The following is a 19,316-nucleotide window of genomic DNA, read 5'->3' on the forward strand; positions in this document are numbered from 1 at the left end:
AGTGACAGATCCTTTTCAAGCGCAGTTCAAAGAAATGGCTAGAGTAATGAAAGATGTGCAGACCCGCGACGAGGGTAAGAAAGTTTTCACAAGTGAGATTTCTATGATGGCTTAGAAGGAGACGATAATATGGAAAATCTTCCCCGTAAGTTCATCAAATTCGATGGTTCTGGTGATACCAAAGCCCACCTCGCCATCTTCTTCACCTAGTGCTCCAAATTCAAGAAAGACAATAGGGCCTTATTTCTCTGTTTTCCTCGCAGCCTGGAAGGCACTACCGCCAAGTGGTATTCCGAGCATATCAATCCAATTGAACTACGAGAGTTCGATATGGTGGTCAACCTATTCATTGAGCGATTCTTGTTCAATACTGAAGCGCTACCAACGTTAAATCACCTCTGTAAACTGAAGCAGGGAGACAATGAAAAAGCCAAGGAGTTCATTCGCAGATGGAGAGAGACCTGCAACAAAATGAGGGATCCTATATCAGAAAGGCATGCTTTATCGTCGATCCTCAATAATTTTTCGCAACCTCTGAGAGGATTAATCTCTACCTCACCCTCTAGGTCTTTCATTGAACTCATTGAATGAGCTGAATGACTTGAGGTGGGAATGGAGAATGGTGTCTATGAAGGCATTACTATTGCAAGAAGCAATCAAGATACCAAGAAGAAGGCTTATTTCACTCTTTCGACAAAAAATAGCAAAGGCAACAAGAAAAATCATGGTAGCAGTTTGGAGAGTTTCGAAAGGCAAAAAGGGAAGGACATCAACAGTAATAAACCTCTCCAATCCAGCCCTCAGCATAAGAAGAAAGATCAGGAAAAACCAAAGTGCAAGGATTGGAGAACTGATCGAGAATTCACTCCTCTGGATCAGACACTTGAGAGTATCATGGAGTATATGCTTGCGAAAGACATTGTCCGGTTGCCTAAAGTCACTGATCCCCCAGCAATTATGGGAAGATTCAAAGAACAATTTTGCAAGTTTCATCGAGCAGTAGGGCACGATACAGAAAACTGCTTCGTCCTTAAGAACATTGTTCAAGACTGCATTGACAAGAAGCTCCTCGTTGAAGATGAAAAGGAGGACTAGTCATCCTGACTAAGCTTTTTCCACAATCATTCCAGAAGCTGACAATGCCGACACTTTCCCATTTCTCATCTTGCTTTTCAAAATAATAATGTATTCCCATTCTCTTTCCTTGATTTTAAAGCATCAATAAAATCATCAAACTTTCCAATAGCTTGGCACCATCCTATTTGTTTTTCCTTCCTTTTCACAATATCTCTCTTATGAGGAATGATCTTGAGGACGTCTATCAATCAAGGAGCTTGTCGCCTTATTCATCAATTATGCTTCTTTTATTCAAAATTTTCCTCCCTAGTTACACTGGGGGCATTTTTTTGAAATTTATCTTTATCTCAAAACATCGTGTATGCAGGCAGGATAAATCAATCTATCATTTTGCATGTATATGCATCCATTTGCATTAATTTTGCATTCATTTGCATCAATTGGCAATCATTCTTATTCATTTGCATTCAATTTGCATAAGCATTCCCCTTTAGGTTAAGGGATAAACCTGAATCATTCTCCATCATTTTCCACAATTCTTCAATTTCTATTCACTTCCCATTCAGGATAAGGGATAAATCCTGAGACAATGAATGATTTCCCACCTTAATCATCAATCCCTAACTTCAGTTTACAATCTCTATTGATTTTTCCTCAAAATTCTTCAGATAGAATCCTCTTTCCAAAAACCAGTGCTCTAACTGGTACATTTCAAAATCCAACTTTCAAGTTGGTCTACATTTTCCTTTGAAGATCCAAGTTCCGACTTGGGTTTTCCTTTAAATTATTTTTCCTTTGAAGATCCAAGTTCCGACTTGGGTTTTCCTTTAAATTATTTTTCCTTTGAAGATCCGAGTTCCGACTTGGGTTTTTCCTTTAAATTATTCTTCTTTTGAAGATCCGAGTTCCGACTCAGGTTTTCCTCAAAATTATTTTTCCTTTAAAGAACCGAGTTCCGACTCTGGTTTTTCCTTTAAATTATTATTTTCCTTTGAAAAACTGAGTTCGGACTCAGGTTTTCCTTTAAATTATTTTTCCTTTAAAGATTCGAGTTCCGACTCGGGTTTTCCTTCAAATTATATTTTTTTTCCTTTGAAGATCTGAGTTCTGACTTAGGTTTTCCTTTAAATCATTTTCCTTTGAAGATCCGAGTTTCGACTCGGGTTTTCCTTCAAATTATTTTCCTTTGAAGATCCGAGTTCCGACTCGGGTTTTCCCTCAAATTATTGTTCTTTTGAAGATCCAAGTTCTGACTCGGGTTTTTCTTTAAATTATTTTTCCTTTGAAGATCCGATTTTCGACTAGGGTTTTCCTTTAAATTATTTTTCCTTTGAAGATCAGAGTTCCGACTCGGGTTCTTCGTCAAAATCATTTTCCTTTGAAAAATCGAGTTCCAATTCGGGTTTTCCTTCAATTTATTTTTCCTTTGAAGATCTGAGTTCTCACTCGGGTTTTCCCTTAAAATTATCTTTCCTTTGAAGATCCGAGTTCTGACTCAGGTTTTCCTTCAAATTATTTTTCCTTTGTTGATCCGAGTTCCGACTCGTGATTTCTTTACCCTATTCGAGCTCTTCATTTTTCTTTGTTGATTCGAGTTCCGACTCGTGATCTCTTTACCATATTCAAGCTCCTCATTTTCCTTTATTGATCCGGGTTGCGACTCGTGATCTCTTTACCTTATTTGAGCTCTAATTCGAGCTCTTCATTTTTCTTTGTTGATCCGAGTTCCGACTCGTGATCTCTTTACCTTATTCGAGCTCTGATTCTTGCTCTTCATTTTCCTTTGTTGATCCGAGTTTTGACTCGTGATCTCTTTACCTTATTCAACCTCTTATTTAAGGTCTTCATTTTCCTTTGTTGATCTGAGTTCCGACTCGTGATCTTTTTACTTTGTTCGAGCTCTGATTCGAGTTCTTCATCTTCTTTTGTTGATCCGGGTTCCGACTCGTGATCTCTTTACTTTGTTCGAACTATGATCCAAGCTCTTCATTCTCTTTTGTTGATCCGGGTTCCGACTCATGATCTCTTTACCTTATTCGAGCTTTGACTCGAGCCAATTATTCTCCTATGTTGATCCAAGTCATTTTGATCCTCAGGGTCAGTCAATTTCTCAAATTTGGCCTTCGAGTCCACCAATTTCCAATTTAAATCTTCGGATCATTCAATTCTTTAATTTTGACCGTCGGGTCACCCAATTTTCAACAATCAATTTCCCAATTTCCAATTTTGACCTCCAGGTCATTCAATTTCCAATTTCGACCTTCGGGTCACTCAATTCTCAATTTCGACCTTTTGGTCGCTCAATTTTTATACTTTCAATTTTCAATTTCCAATTTTGACATTCAGGTCACATAATTTTGACCTTTTAGTCAACCAATTCTCAATTTCGACCATTAGGTCACCCAATTTCAAACCTTCAGGTTACCAATTCTATCTCAATTATTTTTGACCTGCGGGTCACCTTTGCCAATCATGGTCGTGCTCATTCCGCCTATTGGCTCAATATCCAATTTCAATCATTTTCTCTTGCGAGAGACCTTGTTTTTACGGAGAGTTCGAGGGAGCTCATTCTTTTCGCATGCTATCCAATTCGTTCACTTAGCCCCTTTTCAGGGAGAGTTTGAAGGGACTTGCGTCTTTGTGAACCGTTTGCAAAACAATTTCCAATTTCACACATAGAACCCTTTTAAAAGAAGAGACTCGACGGAGACTCGCTTTTCTTGTGGCCCCCCAATTTTCCTACTAGGCCATTTTCGTCATGGAGTACCCTCTTTTTAGGGAGAGTGTGATGAACTCGTTCCTTCATGACCCAATTTTTCGACCTCACTATTACCGGCCCCCTTTCCGTGAGAGAAGCCTAATATTAGGGAGCTCTGACGAAAGCTTAATTTCTCTTCGAAAGTTTGTTTTACAAACACCTCCTCTTTAGGGAAGAGAGGACTATTTTCCATTTCCCATTCAGGTAAGGGCTAAGCCTGAGTCTCTCTTTTTGGGGAAAAAGAGAGGAAAATTTTCGTCTCGGATGTATTGAGCCGGACTTTAAATGCTCTCTTTCATCAAGGATTTTAAGAATTTTTTTTCAATTTGTCAATCAAATTACTTGTTGATTTCAGAATCTATATTGCATAATTCTTTACCTCAGTTTACCTTCAGCATTACTTCCAAAAGAGCAAAGCTTTTGCGAAGAAAGATTCAAAATTCAAATTATTTTTATTGGCCAACCAAAAGGATGAAGGATAAATCCTCGATATGGCCAGAAAAGAAGATTCAATGTTATTGCAAAGCCACAAACGATTGATATTGATCGCAGTTATGGCACATCTTTAAAGACCATTCTTATGAAGATGAGACAGTGGAAATATCCTGAGCGCTAGAAAAAGATAGCATTCACCCAAGCCCTGTCTCCTCAAAATCACCCAAGCTGCAATTAAATATCCGCAAAAGGGATCTCTTGATTGTCGTCAAGATGAAGGCGAATTAAGCGAGTAGACCCTTGGGGCCAAAGAAGATTTAAAACATCTCCGAGATGAAGGAGTTTGTGACAGATCCTTCCAAGGAAAGTCCAAAGCACTGTCGAGATGAAGGCAGATGCGATGAACATCCAGAGATCGAAACACCTCCAAGTTGAAGGAGTTTGTGACGTACCCTTCCAAAAAAGAGTGAGAGGAAAAAGAAAGAAAAAAAAAGTCTCGACATCCATTCAAAATAAAGGTTGATGTAATAAACTCTCTCGAAGCTCAAAAAGAGCCCAAAAGAGTGCAAAAAGATTATCATGAAAGAAGCTTCCAAGATATCAAACTACCATATCTATCAAGAATCTTATTTAAATTTGTGAAATTCTATTATCAATATTCTTTCATCAATTGCTTTCATAATATCAAATTCTCTTTCTTGTTCATATCAAGGAAATTGATAGCTTCCTTGAAGAAGGTCAATCGTAAGCGATTTAAAGTCTGAATCTTGATTCTACGAAGTCAATCTCGTTTGGAAATAATACTTCAGGTAGAAAAGGAGAAATATCTTTGCAACAATGTGCACCATTTTTAAATACTTTGAATCAACAACAAAATTCTCAATATTTTGACAATATCTTTTAGCTATCATGACGTGAAGTGAGAGCTTGATGTTCGTTCTTAATACATTCAAACACCATTTTCAATCCCTCTTAAGGACTTGATTCCTTCCCTTCTTTTATAATTTAAAAGCGTGAGCTCTCAGATTCGCACACTTCCCTCTGTCCCCACTGTCCCACCATAGACAATCCCATTTCGGTTCGAGGTCGAACCACCAATCATTTTCTCGCAAAAGGCAATTTCAAAAGCTATTTAGTCTGAACAATGAGACTCCCAAGATCAACCCCTTTTCAAGCTTTAGGGACCCCATTTTCCTTCATTTTGCAAAACCCCTATCGGATTTATTGTGCAAAATCCGAAGGTTCCATCATGGTCTCCTCCTTCGAGGATTCCATTCATTTTCCGCGCGATTAGGATAAGGGTATAAACTTGAGCCTCATTCAAAGAGGTATTTCATTTTCTTCCCAATCAGGATAAGGGTATAAACCTGAGCCTCCTTTGATGAGGTATTTCATTTTTCCGCCCAATCAGGATAAGGGTACAAACCTGAGCCTCATTCGATGAGGTATTTCATTTTTTATCCCATCTAGGATAAGGGCAAAACCTGAACCTCACTCTCACAAAGTGAATCTTTCTTCTTCATTCTCCATTTCATATCTACCATCTTCACCGAACCAATATCTCTACTCCCAGTTAGATCCTTCTAACTGGGGCATTTTTTTTATATAACCCAAATTTGGTGTGTTTTCTTTGCCACTAAGCTCGGCCACAAGACGTCTTAGTAGCAAAGAAGGGCATCTGTAAATACCCTAAATTTTCACTCACTTCCCTGACATCTCCACCAATCATCACATTTCGGTTCTCCGAAATCAATAAAGGGCAAAATGGTCATTTTCTGAGAGAAGACCTTGCAGAAAGTTGAAAATTTCATTCCTGAGTCTCAAAATTTCTATATTTAGGCTCAAAAACATCTCCAAGCTGCAAATTTTCAAAATCTTATTCTTGACAAGAAGCTAGAATTTCCAATTCTAAATTCAGAGTGGCATTTCATGGGACATGTCTTTGCATATCATCGCAACAGCATTTCATATCATTTCACAGCACAACATGTCATTTTGAGGTCCAGAACTCTCGATTTCAAAATCCTCAATCCAGATTCGATTTTAACCCTTTTCAAAATTGATTTCAAAACCCTGGGTCTTCAAAATTACCGATTCTTCCCATTTTACCCCCAAGACTTCGAATTACAAAAGTTTTCTCAGGAAAATAATCTAGATAGTTTTGATATTGATTTTCAAATCTCGTTAGTTGGAAAGAGGGGGACACAATTTTAAATTTAGAAGACTTTATTTCAAACTTTTGCAAAAGGGCTCTGAATTTCTCTGCATCTTGTTATTTTGCCCTGAAGAACCATTTTTTTTTAGTTTTTGAAATCAAGCCAAATTTTACTTCATGTTTTCTAAACTAGCCTACTATTATAAAAATTCCAAAAAAAAGAATTTACTTTGCTTTTATTTTAAATAAAATGATGTGGGACCCACCCCGAGGTGGCGTAACACTCAGCTTCTCAAAGTGTTTCTCTTATTCTCAGGCAGTGCCCACCCGGAGGTGGCACCAATTTAGAAAACCCTTTTTCTTTTTTTTTTCAAACCTATTTATTTTTAATAAAATAATCAGTGGGCCCACACATAGGTGGTGCCTCACTGAAGCTCCTTGCCAAGAAAAACATAAAATTTTCTTTTACTTTCAAAAGGTTTTCAAATCCGGTTGAGGCGGTGCCACCTTAAAAAAAAAAAAGAAAGAAAAAGGGAAAACAAAATCCATTTTAACTCATTTTTTTTATTACTTTTCAGCCCCCAAAAAGGAGCCACCGTGAAGCCCTACCCAAAACGTTATTTTTACCTAAGTTTTCAAAATTCCTCTTAAGAAACGAAGTTGTCCCCTTCCAAAAGGGCGAACATTTCAAAAAATTTCAAAATGCATCATTGACATCAAACCTTATGCTGAATATGTAAATTTTTTATTTTCATTGTTCAGCTCTAAATTGTTTATGTAGAGCACAAAAGGCCAACTAATTAGATTGTGTTACAAATTTGTATTTTGAGGAGAATATTTTAGAAGAGACGAACATAATATTAAAAAAGAAAAGTAATTTAGCAACAAGCATCAGTTAACAACTGCAATTCATTCTCCCATTTATCATACATAAAAGTTTTCACCATGGTCAAAGTAAGCATCCTCTAATATCACATAACTACAATGCATAATTTCAGTTAACTTCAATTGTAAAGCAACATGCCCCATAAACAACAAAGAATGACAGTGTGAATGCAAACATAATCTAGAAAAGATTTTTGATAATCCATTCTGAAGGTTCAATTATTACGAGATTGAAAGTAGTTAGCATAATGAAAATGTTGATCCACAGTTGGAATTTCTAAAACTAGATGAACACATTGACATCTCAGCTGACAAAATCAACAAAAATACCATAATGACATCTCAGCTGGAAAAATCAATAAAAACTCCCATAACCTTCCATAATTCCTAGCATGCCACTTTCCTGTATTAAGAAGAAAAAGGCTTACTGTATCCAGTCTTTTTCTTCCTTTTGTTGCAAGCTTTCCAAGAATTGGTAATTTGTGTTAGTTATCAAAATTTTATCACTAATTTTCCGACATTCAATTATAAGATTGTATGAATATGTGTGTTTTCTGTTTTTAATATTTTTATTGTTTCACTTCAGCAGAAAAAAATAAGACCATGAAATTGTATTGAAAATTTCCCACAAAGGTGAGTTTTGGAACACTTCTTCCCAGGAGCAGTCCAAAGCAGAGTTACCAGTCGAGGAAGCGGGAGCGGGAAGCGGGAAGCGAGGCACTTTCAAAAATTTAGGAAGCGGGGAAGCGTGGGACCACTTAGAAGAAAATTCCGAACCGTCTCGGAAGCGAACCGGAAGCGAGGAGGAAGCGAAAAAAATGAAAAAATGGGGAAGCGAGGGGGAAGTGTGCTTCCCATAAAAGGGAAGCTTGCTTCCCATAAAAGAGAAGCTTGCTTCCCATAAAAGGGGGATGCTTCCCCTCACGCTTCGGAAGCGCGACGTTTCGCGCTTCCCCTTTTACCTAGGCGCTTCCGGTAACTCTGCTCCAAAGGTAAAGGTAACACACATTTGGCATATGGTAGTTGATACTCATATTCTGAATACTAGGAAGGTGAGTCACGAAGATGGAAGAGGGTAGTGTTCCAACTTCCAACGCACATGGAGGAGCTTGTTCCTAGAACCAAAACCAGTAAATGGCTAGTTGCAATCACTATCAGTGATATCGCCAATATTTTGAAAATATCGCTATATTATCGGCTATTTCAAGGTAGCTGATAATATCGGGAATATATCACGATATTTTCAAAATATCACCAGAAACAAAATATTGCGATTTAAATCTTTTTTTTTTAAGTTTGCATTTCCTATTTTTTTGTTTCTTTTATATTTTAAAACCTTTAAAACATGTTTTTTTATATTTTTGAAAGAAAAATAATGCAAAACTTATTATTTTCTTAGCTTTTTTTGTTGTTATTTATATTTTTAAAATTTTTTAAACTCCCAATATTTTCCCGAGATATTCTCGAGATTTATCAACTTTTGAAAATCTCTCCGAGAAATACCCTCGCCGAGAAATTACCTCTAACGATACAGGTGACTATGGTTGCAATCATATACTACCTAGAGTAAGAATCTTGAGGAATTCAAAGGATGAGCAAAAAAGCAGGCCCTAGGAAACAAACTAGTCTGCTAGCCTTCCCATGCATGGCAAAGTAATTTGGTCTAAGGCAGATGATCAAATAGTGAAAAATAATATTCTTTGCAAAATATTCTCTAACTTTTATCAGTGCAAAATTCAGTACCCATAAGTTTCTCCATGATTTATTTTATTACTTGAATGATGTAGGGCAAATACATCATGCAGACTACAGCACCATGAAAATCAACATTATTCATGTTAATAGAGAAAGCAGTTTAGTTTAATGAAACAAAAAAATAGAACAGCCTGGAACCTTCTCAATCAAATCCAACACATCTTGATTGTCAACAAATTCTATGTAGCTCCAGTTGATTTCCTCTTTTGTGTACTCTTCCTGCTCCATTTTGAACACATGCTGCCATGGTATATAGTAGCTTAAGGTTATGGATTGCTGAAATATCAAACTGCCAAATAAAGTCACTAGAAAGTACTCAGAAAGGAATATAAACCTGATTAAAATGTTGTTGCAACTTCTCATTAGTGTAGTTGATGCAGAATTGTTCGAAACTGACCAGATGTAATTCACCATTAAGTACCACAAAAGAGAATCATGGATCAAGACCATTTTTACAAGCTAGAAACAGATACAAAAGGACATCATACCTATTGTTCTTAAAACTTTCAAATCCATAAATATCAAGAACTCCAATTAAAGTCTTTGAGTTTGGGTCTTGGCCAATAGAAACATTAATTTTATCAACCAGCCTATGTAAAAAGCAAATACATTCAATACATCCATAAACCAACATCTAGAACAAAAACTTAAATTTTTTATAGAGTAGCACAAACCATATAGACTTCAACAATGTTTCAAAAGTATAGGAACTTACCAATCAAATAGACGAGAGTATATAGTTTTGGCTAAAGCATCCCTGCTAAGCATAGCAGCAACAGGATCAAGGCTTCTGGTGATCACTTCTTCAGGTGTAACCATCACACGCTTACAAAGTGCATCTTCCAAGCTTTGTGCATCACACCTGAAAAAGCATCAAGTAGAGCAAGATTAAAGTGGAAAAACTGGAGATAGAATGCTCAATAGTTATTTTGAAGAAGATAAACTTACATAAGCAACTTTGCTGTCATTTGTAGGTGAAACCTAGACTGATCATTTTTCAATACAGAAGAATCTACTTCTTTGCCTTTGGCAAAATTAATATTGCCAAGGTGGAGAATTGCAGCAACAACCCTAAAAATTGATTCATGAAGAAATAGATTAATGAACAAATAGAAAAGGCAATGTGAGTAAAAGCATAGTTAAGAAAATCTTCATAAAATGCATTTATATTGCAGTTGATCTTTTACAGACAAAGTGCCAACCTGCTCTTGTTCACTAATTCCAACAACATCCATAGCTCTTCTTGTTTCAAGGTACTCATGAGCATCATTGACACCATCCAGTTCATAGCAATTAGACTGATTGAGGTAATGAAAAGATTTTGGGTTGCCTAATTTATATTTCTCAATTTCCTGCAAGTTTGTGAATGCAAGGCCACTTTTAATAGGAGAATGGTTGTAAGCACAAATAAAAATATCCTATAAAGTGAAAACATAAAAACCTCAGTTGGTGCTGCACAAAGGAGGTAAAAGCAATGGTAGTTTCTCTCAGGATCTGAAATTTGACAAACACGAGATCTTTCAAGAAGGTAAGTCCTAACAGCTGCTTCTGATATTCTTCCATTTTTGTCAAATTGTATCTCAACAAATTTCCCAAAGCGACTATGAGAAAAAATGAGAAAATAAGTATGAGCACCACAAATACACTTGAACAAGATATAGATGTTTCACTAAATGAACAATTACTTCATCACCATCACCTAATTGAAATACAATTATCCATAGGAATGCAATCATAATGAAAAACTCACCTAGAGTTATTGTTTCTAACAGTTTTTGCATTGCCAAATGCTTCTAGGACAGGATTTGACTGTAATTTCATAAATAAAATATCAAAATCGTCCCCACTAATTTAAAATATTTGGTGAATTAATTTGTAGAAAGGAGTGTAATCTTACTTCAAGGACTTGTTGTTCAACTGTTCGCCCTTCTGTTCCACTTCGACCACCAAGATAAGCAAGATGGCACATAAGCATCTTTGTAGTCTCTGTTTTACCTGCCCCACTCTCTCCACTTACCAGAATAGAATTGCACTTCCCTTCATTTATCATGGCTCTGTTCCATCAAGAATAAGAAAAATAATTAACAATTTGAAAACAATATCCTATGTGCATTTACATAAGACTTTAGAAGTGTGTATGCACATCGTTTTCACATACATACATACATACATACATACATACATACATAATATGAGAACTAGAGTGTGAACCGAGATTTTCATGGGTTGTTTTGTTTTTTTCTTAAATCTGACCATATAGATGTGATTTAAGGTATTGGGTCTTGAAACATCTAATTTCTATGCATAAGCAGGATCTTTTTAAGGGTTGAAAATTGATGGCTTAGAATTTAAATTTTAAAGCATTAAAAAATGATCCAAAAGTCAATTCCTAGTGAATGATCTTAAGATTAATGTAATATATATATATATATATTGCTGTTGCGAGCTAGTCAAACTAGTTTGACTAGCTAGCTCTCTCATTCTTTAATGAGAGAGGACTTCCCCTCTCCATTCCACTTTTTCTCTTCTTCTCTCCTCTACATTTCTCTATAAATATGGGTGGGTGGGTGACTTTGTAAGGTGAGAGAGTAATGGGTAGTTCTAGATATTTTTTAGTGTTCTTGAGTGCATTTTGTAGTGAGGTTTTCATGTATTTATTTTTTATGTATTTTATTGTTCATTATGAATGAAATATTTATTCACAAAACTTGTATTAGTTTGTATCTTGTTAGTATTCAAATGTATTTTGATTTGGCATTTGGATTACGATTTGGAATGTCTTGGGTTCCATGCCATTTCGTGACATGGTATCAGAGAAAGGTAACTTGGTCTTAGTATGTGCTTCGAAAGAAAGATATTTCATCAAAAAGTTCATTATACAAAGCAGTATCTCTAAAACATTTACAATGGCACTTCACATATTCACAAGCGAGGCGAAACAGTAACGAGTGCGTACTGAATAATTAAGTGTGAGCAAACATCATACTTCAATGCAATAGTATGAACTAAGAGAGAAAATCACAAGTCTGAGTAGTCATGCATGTGCAGTATACGACAAGTACACGAACAAACTAATTTAACATTACAAAGAAACTTGCCTCACGATGAGACAATTAGAAACATATGGCCACAGTAAAACCGCTCTCGAACAAATCAAGTCGTGTGCACAAGCATTCTAAACATGTATCTTTAATATAAGTGAGTTCATCTCGCAAAGTGGGTCTACAACCCGAAAGCTCATCAAGGAGTTCTACAACATGGATAAACAAGGTATTGTCGTACATACACTTAAATTTCGTGAATCCCATAATTATACAACGAGGGACATATACATCGAAAAGGGTGAAAAAGCCAAGTGTCATGAACACTTAGGTGGAGACAAAGTGTTCGAAACATCGAACCAATGCATTTGGGTAATTTAACCCTCTGCAGGCCAATAAGCACATGGTTTTATTGAAACATACCATTTCAAGCTTTACTTCGCCTCACATATTTGCGAATTCTCAAGGTGCATAGAGTGCTAAACTCCAATGCATTTAACATGTCATTGCACGTATGATCAAAACATATTTCTCCAACAGATTTAATTATATACTTTCATTATCATGACAACGACAAGGATATATGATTGCGAAAAGTGGCAACCATGTTATGCAATTGGAATGTGCGACTTAGTCAACTCGTTATTTAGGTATATTGATCTCATGCAATTGGAGTGTGCGGCTAGCCCACTAGCTAACGACGCGAAGAGGCTGCGAAACCACAAAGGCGGGGCTTGCACGCTTGCTGCCCCAAAACCACAGCAGCAACCCAATCTGGTTGCAACAAAGGCTAAGCTTCGACCCAAAACTCGCAGCACCACCCAACAAAAATGCAGCCAAAGTGCTGCAACCGCACAACTCAGGAACAAAGTTTCCAAACCACCATAAAGGTGTTGCTGCTGCCACGCGAGTCCACGTGGCCCGCTGGTCTGGACAACGGTACAGACCTAGGCAGCCGAAACATTGGGACCCATGCCGTAGGTACTAATGCAGTCCCATAGGCTGCAGTTCGGAACTCTGTATCGAAGTGGAAGGCAAGACGAAAGGGAGGAATATCCAACAGCTGTGTTGGAACAGTTCCCAAAAAGGCCGACAACCTTACCCACCACACTGGTGGAAATGTCACCAAGCGCACACATGCAAGCCCGGTTTGGGCTGTGCTGCCGAACTACGGCAGCACCCACGACGAGGTGACAACAATCCATAAGGATCCAACTGAAGAAAAAGACGGAGATGGACAACAAGCTGTACTGTCCCACAACCCACATACTGCTGGGATCAAAACCCCTGGACCAAGTGGGTTTGGCCTCGGAAGAACCACCAATGATGGTTACGGCAACAAGAAGAGGTATGCAACACAAAACATAAAATTATTGATGTAACAATGTGAACCGTGAACAGATACAAGTGGACATGTATGTGCATCGTGTCATTCGTGCGAGAACTAGTCAAGTGACAATACAAACATTGCACGCTATGATGAGACAATTAGAAGCATTTGCCACGATAAAGCGTGACTCGCAAGCTGCGCCAAGGTTCATAAACCATATATTACAACCATAAGCGAGCTCGTCTCGCTAAGTGTGGCCATTGCCCGCAACAGGACTCGCCAAGGAGTTCCAAATGTCGCATAAGTCTCATAAGACTGCGACTCCATGAGGGTGCCTCAAACTCCCTCGTACTAAGGGAAAAATACATGTAATTTGCCATTGTGATTGTACATTCGAATATCACCAAGGTGAACTTACAGTAGCATTCATTAGAGCAAAAACTTGTGTGCTCAAGTGTGTACAACTACGTTACGTAACATCATCAAGATACATTTAAATCATTGAGTTATGAAGTGCCAAGGTGTCAAATACATATGACAAGAGTGGTGCCATCCTTGAAATAATTCGTTCAACAAGTGTCATACATTCAATTCCGCAAACACCTCATTTATAAAGAGACATAAAACAAGACATTCGATCAAATGTAATCATATTGCGTACTATGCAGGAGCGTACACATGCATAATTATCCATTATCCGTATTGATGGGATTAACTTATTATTATTACGTGCTTTGTTACCAAAATCTTGCAACACATAGCTCATGGTGATTTGCTTAAATAAACACGAAATTTGTACCGTAGCTACGTGTTAATGTGTGTGGCCGGATATGATAAGTGAAGTGCCGTAATCTGCTAGATGAGCCTCCTCAATATGGAAAACCTTATTTTTGTGCACATACTAAACATTTTTATGCAAATAGCATTGGACAACGTGTACTCGTAGCGTAGTTCGTGGCTAACCAACCACTTATGGGTTCATTGGGATATTGGATCCTGCATAAAATGCTTACACGCAGCCCCAAAGACAGCAGTTCAGAGACTTGCTAAACAATCTGCAAAGCGTGGTAAAAAGGGGAGAAAACCCAGCCGATGGTTGGAGTTTGACCAAAACAGACTCACCACGAAATCTCACCACACGATGCCATGTGGCAAACCTGTGCACACAACAGTCCCAAAGGTGAGCTGCCCTGCAGAAAAACTCGAGGCAGCTACCATCGCGATGACAACAACTACTTGCTACTGGAGCTGCACCACCGGGACCAAAACGGTTGGTCAAGGAAAGATTACACCACACGGGCTGCAGCCATAGCGAAGACTCAGGTCTGGACTGGTTGGTCCAGACCCCCAAACGACTGCACTCAGACCTGACAAGGTCTGGACCACGTGTCCAGACCCCACGTGGTTCGATCATCAGCAAGTGAAGGGGTGCAGGCCTTTTAGCCCGCACACGGAGGCAACCCACCTGCTGCAACTTGGTTGCAACAGGCTCTCCTAACAAGGTCCAGGTCTGGACCGACTGGTCCAGACCTAAGTTTGCTCCAGCCAACAACCAAGGAAAAGGGTGCAGGCCCTGCAACCTGCACCCGGTTGCAGCCCATACGCTGCAACTAACACAGCAATCCAAGCCCAGCTGGAGGGTGAGAAGGGATTACGCCCAAATCGAACAGAAAATGTATGGCGTGCAAGGCAAGACGCTCAACTGAATATGATGGGACAGTCCCTTGACTGGTCTGGACCATAGTCGGTCCAGACCCAGTCCGACCAAAGGGAAAACGGCCCACACTCACCCGAGTTGGTGGGGTTCGGTCAGGGTCTATGACAGGTCTGGACCGAGTTCGGTCCAGACCATGTCAGGTCGAACAGGGTGTCCGAAACCCCAAAGCCACCGAATGGGCTTGGCTGAAAAGTTTCACCAGGTCACCCGGGAAGGAAAAAGGGTGCCCCAGGCTGACCCATTGGTGGTCGGCCTGGGGTCACCCAAAGACAAGAAGGCATCCAAAAAATTTTTGGGCGCCCAAACAAGAATCTTGAGAGTGGCAACAAGGTGAATGAGGCTCAGCCTGACCACCCCGAGCCAGCATTGCCCGAACCCTAGAGGGTCGACCTAGCTGGGCATGGCTGCTGGACAAGGGAGTCGGTCTAAGGCTTCCTAGCCAGTCGAAACCCTGCTGCTATAAATGCAAAGAAGGTGCGTTGAATCAAAGGAAAAACACAGGAACAATGTTGGCGGCTTCCAAACATTTCAGCTATGTTAGAAAATAGGAGAAGTGAAGCAAATGCATGAAGTGGAAAACAAGAGAGATGGAATATGAAACCCATGGCGTTCCACCTCTACTGTGCTCAATGAAGTGCATCAAACGAAAAGCAAGGGCAACGGGAAAGGACCAAAAATGATTTTTGCATGCTAGTACTCAATAAAACACACGAATGGAATGCATGCAAGCAAACTAACCGAAAATGGCATTCATGGTTTTGTATAAAGGAAAGCTCACAAAAATGCAAGGGCACATCAACTCGCCCAATCGAAATCCACCAATGGAAATAGAGAGAACGGTGTCTCACCTTCGAGGCTTTACAATGGAGGAAATGGAGATGGTGGTGTCCACGGTTTCGAGTCTCCACACCACACACACACACACACACATTTTTAGAGATAGAGGAGAGAGAGGAGAGCAAGAGAGGAGAGAGAGAAGAGCTCTAAGAAACTCGCCCAAGGGGGAGACCCTTTTCTCTCTCTTCAAGACCTAAATAGGTAGGTTTATCAAAAAGGGATGGTTAGGATCTAAAGAGGAGTGATGGGCGACTGGGGTGCTCCACGCTCCCTCATAGCCAGCCCATACCCAATGCATGTTGAGCTCTTGAACTTTTTATTTTTTCTTTCAAAAATGCCATTCAGAAATGCCTTTATAGTTTTCAAAATTTACAATGAGATGCCCTAAGGTGCCGCCCAAGCCAGCCATACGAGTTTTTTCATTTGAATTAGCTCAAAAAGCTTGCAAAAATGCCATGGGGAGCCAGCCCCATGCCCCCTTTTTGGAAAACTCGCCCCTCATAATGCTTTATTATGAATCTTTTTGAAAAGACCAAGGGCCAATCATGGCCTTCTTTTCAAAAGCCATGCAAAAACTTTCAAAATCGCCACCCAGCTGGTCAAACCTTGACCAGCTGGTCAAACCTTGACCAGCTGGTCAACCATGATTAAAAACGTCCTCTAGAGAGGACACTCAATGGATTTGGGTCCTCTCCTAGTTGGTCCGGTCCAAAACCAAAATCACTAATGTACATGTTTCAAAACCACACTTAATTAATGCATTAAAATACTCAATAAATTCCAATAAGTCATTTAGTACTCTTTATAATCTCAATTAACATGGAATGCATAATGCCTTTCAATAAAATTGCCTTTTGTTTGCAAGAATTAAGCGTATTAAGATTCGGGTCCAATCGTAGATCAAAACTCGTAATTCACATACACTGACAAGGTTTTTACGTCGTATAGGTCCCAAATTCGGGGACAAACTATAAAAATATATTATAATTTAACCCTTAAAATTTCAAAGATCAATTCATCCAGAATTAGGCACTTCTTACTTACATAGTATATTTTACGCGATTTTCAGGTCGCACGCACAAAGCTAAATCACAAGGCACATTCAAAATATACTTAATTATGAAATTTAACCTCGTAAATATACGAAAGCACAAATATCAACATTAAGTAAGCAGTAAATTCCTCAAAAAATTCGTGGGTCTTATATCCTACCCTCCTTAAAAAGGATTTCGTCAACAAAATCACAAAACAACAATCAACAACAAAATGGTCAGATCTCGTCTGACAGCGCCTAATTGGCCATGACTAAGTCTTCTGTAGACTTCTTAGGACAAAACTTGGCAATATGCCTGGGTTGTTCACACTTGAAACACTTGCCATCGAAGAGAGGACAAGTTCCAGAAGCATGATCTTCATCGCATCGTCGACACTTCCGCGGGATAATCGATCGCTGGGATCGCTTACGCTGGCGGTTCTGAGATATCTTCTGACGCTTCCGCTCTCTCTCATGTATCAACGATTCGGTAGTCTCAGGGTCTGTCTTATCCTCAAAAGCGTTTTAGGCATGATTTCTAGACATTTTCCTATCCATTCCTGATAAAAAAAATGTATTATATTTTCACATTTCTACTATAATTCATGTCAAATCACCTGTGTCTTGTCATCAACATAGGACTTTCAACCTCCCCTCTGCATATTGTATTTCTTGTCTCAAGTCTCACTTGTAGGAAAACCTGGAGGATGCTGACTCTTTTAAGCTCTGTATTTTTCATTTATTTTGCTTTATGTCAGAGATATAATAATCAAATTTGGAATAATATTTACTTTTACTGCTTAGATTAGGATGCATATCATGTAGTTTGATTTCTGCAATATTCTGACTATGTGGTTCATGCATTGCATTTCAAAATCACCATGGATGTACATGAATGGCACGTGCACCAACTCTTAGGGAGTTGATGAACTCGGTGGAGTCCATATTTATGGCCCTAGTCGGAATATGGACGAGACCCAGATTCAGCATCTTTCTACTAGTCACACAGAGCCTACACTCTTAGCTATCTTCAAAATAGCACATCATATTTCCAATTTTGTAAAATATTATGAATTAAATCAATTAAACCCTGAACATGTTCATGGCCATAGTCAGAATATGTGAAGAATTTACTTTGGCTTAATGCACATTTTTCCAACAAATTTCTCAGAAATTTTTTCCAGATATCCTTTTCAAAGTGCATCCATCCATTCAAATCATTTGCATCATGAAATCACTTGCATTTCTCAACCCTTTTCTTAAGAAAATTTTCATTCCATGGAAATCAATTCCTCAAGAAATTCTGAAAATTTTCAAAGTCGGATTTTCCCAAGTCAAGTTTTCCACGATTTTCCCTGGAAAATATTATTTTCTTAAGATTCTTTTTTCAAAAGGGGTTTCTCATCTTTCTCAAGAATTAAAATCGATTTTCAAGTATTTTAAGGCTAAAATTCTCAAAATCTCAATTTTCTGATTTGATTTTCCTTCTCCAAAGAGTTTTTCAATGAATTTCGATCATTTTTCTGAGAAACTTTTCAAAGCTAGAGTTCTCCTGACCAACATTTTCTCTTCAAGTGTTCACCTTTTTTCAAGAAGTACTACTTTTTCAGGATTTTCAACCATTCATGATTTTCCCAAATCTTTACAAACTTTCTTGAGATTTCAAATCCTTTTATCAAAGTTTCCTAAGAAATCTATTTCCAATTTTTCTTAGAAACATTTTCCAACTCCAAAAGCATTTTCCAAGCATGCATCATGTTTTCCAACTTGCATTTTACAAAATTTCATAGCACATGCCTGAATTCTCTGTGCATTTAGGATAGAACACAATTTCGATGATTTAACTAAGTCAAGCACACATTTGGTCCTTGGTTCGATTACCCCTGTTAAAGGCGATAGGAACGGTCGAACCTCGTACCGACAGGTCGAGCCCCATCCTATGGATTTTCCTGCTATTTTCAAAAATGGAGGCAAGTATTTCAAAATAATTTTCAAACTCTGGTCAAGTTTGACTCGCGAAAGAATGTTTTCCTCTCTCTCTCCCGCATAGAAGGAAAGACGAAAAATTTTCGCGACGATAACAGGTTTGGCGACCGAGATGGGACCTGTGCTCGTCTGATCAAAAGTGTGCTTGACTAAGTTCAATTATCGAAACTGTGTACTCAAAATGTCAGCTCTTTTTGCTTTCTGATATCATGCTAACCTAGGAGCCTAGATTCTGACCTAGCTGACATTGATTGCATATAGACTAGGCATGGTTTGGTAGGACTATATTGAGGAGATATTTTCATGC

The 19,316-nt window shown here is 38.5% G+C and overlaps 1 long non-coding RNA gene across 1 annotated transcript; it reads right to left on the reverse strand.

Moving 5' to 3' along the window:
- Window positions 1-8,715: 8,715 nt before the first annotated feature.
- Window positions 8,716-9,659, reverse strand: LOC149828596 (uncharacterized). The gene is made up of 3 exons (XR_016434057.1): window positions 9,554-9,659; window positions 9,400-9,457; window positions 8,716-9,305 (listed from the first exon to the last, which is right to left on the reverse strand). It is a non-coding gene; the product is annotated as an uncharacterized LOC149828596 (long non-coding RNA).
- Between the last annotated feature and the right edge of the window lie 9,657 nt (window positions 9,660-19,316).

This window comes from Nuphar pumila, chromosome 9 (genome assembly GCF_984573655.1).
Source record: "Nuphar pumila chromosome 9, dmNupPumi1.hap1.1, whole genome shotgun sequence".
Taxonomy (NCBI): domain Eukaryota; kingdom Viridiplantae; phylum Streptophyta; class Magnoliopsida; order Nymphaeales; family Nymphaeaceae; genus Nuphar; species Nuphar pumila.